Source organism: Delphinapterus leucas, chromosome 9 (assembly GCF_059928025.1).
Source record: "Delphinapterus leucas isolate spDelLeu-1000000601 "Yukka" chromosome 9, BTC_Dleu_Yukka2, whole genome shotgun sequence".
NCBI classification, from domain to species: Eukaryota; Metazoa; Chordata; class Mammalia; order Artiodactyla; family Monodontidae; genus Delphinapterus; species Delphinapterus leucas.
In genome coordinates, this window is record NC_143137.1 from 51,567,571 (window position 1) to 51,569,254 (window position 1,684).

The following is a 1,684-nucleotide window of genomic DNA, read 5'->3' on the forward strand; positions in this document are numbered from 1 at the left end:
AGAGTCAACGATGTAAGTTCCAGCCTGAGTCTGAGTTCAAAGGCAGGAAAAGACCTATATCCTAGCTCAAAGACAGTAAAGCCAAAAGAAAGAAATCTTTCTTACTCAGTCTTTTATTCTACTTAGGCCTTCAGTGGATTAGATGAGGGCCAAGAACATTAGGGAGGGAGACTGCTTTACTCAGTCTACTGATTCAAATATTAATCTCTTAAAAATACCCACATAGACACACCCAGAATAATGTTTGACCACATATCTGGGCACCCCATGGTCCAGTCAAGTTGACACATGAAATTAACCATCCCAGAGGTTGTCAGTTCAGTTCCGGGGGAGTGTTGTATAGAGAGTCTTATTTCCATCTCCAGTACAAACCACCTTCTCTAATCCAGTTTTCCTTGCGACTCTAAACTAGAATAATATGGCTGATCCTCCACTTTTATCTTCATGCGAGAACTCTATCTCTAAAGTTAATCAAACCCCATAGTGGAGAAGTGGGGTAAGAGAGAGCAGTATATCCACAGAAGTCCCTGAGGCAGCCTCCACAAAGGAACAGAAGGAAATGGAAGATAAAGTGACTAGTCCAGAGAAAGCTGAAGAAGCAAAATTAAAAGCAAGGTATCTTCTTCTAGGACAAAAGCCTGGAGGTTCAGATTTCTTAAGGAAATGATTGCAGAAAGCGCAAAGGTGTTTTGATTCTGGGGATTACAACATGGCTAAAGCAAAGATGAAGAACAAGCAACTTCCTACTGCAGCCCCAGATAAGACAAAGGTCACTGTGACCACATTCCCACTCCACAGGTCCATCCTCAACGGAAACTATCTCTTGCTGCTAGCAAGCTGGCTGGCTGGTTGAAAGAGCTGAACTGCACGAATCTTCTAATTCCCATTATTTCTCCTTAATACGTTCCTTCTCCACTTTTTATCTCCCTTCATTCACTAAGTCATTTGAGAGTGACAGCTTTGCAGGTAGCAGTAGTGTGTACTGCTATTGTAAAGTAGTATGCATGTGTACAGTTTTGGACTCGTTTAACAGTGTACTGATGAAAGAACATGTTAGAGAAACATAAAGTAATCTACTTGAAAATACCTGTACATAATACCTAACTTCTAGTGTAGGAAAGTCCCAACAAGTAACAAGTAAGTTTTACAATGTTAACTTTTTGGCTTTCTTTAATTCATCTTAATCATAGCTTTGTATTTTATTCTTATTTAATATAACCTCTGTAGTACTGATTTCTTCTGTATTTTCAGATTTTGTAAAACAAAATTTTAAGACCACAAGTCAGAAGAAAGGTCACAAATTTCAAACACAGATAGATGGGGCTGCAAAAGATTTGTATCTCTGTGCTTGAACTTGAATGGCCTTAAATCTGTTTCAGCTTTAACAATAGAATTTTACTTGGGCAATATTTGCCCATTCTGGTGTAACTTAGGTGACTCTAATGCTTAACAGCTGCCATAGAAGCTAGCATTCTTATTCAGTTCTACAGCGTTTCAATACCTTTTGTTGTTGAAGATATGACTGAAGTGTGCATGTGCATCAACTGCCGAATTCACTTTTGTGCCATTTTTGTAAACACGACAGTTTTGTACAACTTCTCACAAATGTCTGTATTAATTTCACATATTAAAGAGTAGATGATGTGCCAAGCAGAAGAAGCACAAGAGTTCCTACACAAAATTC

At 38.6% G+C, this 1,684-nt stretch overlaps 1 pseudogene; it reads left to right on the plus strand.

The window, feature by feature from the left end:
- The first annotated feature begins 347 nt into the window (after positions 1-347).
- Positions 348-1,116, plus strand: LOC111182508 (cAMP-regulated phosphoprotein 19 pseudogene; annotated as a pseudogene).
- The last annotated feature ends 568 nt before the right edge of the window (positions 1,117-1,684 follow it).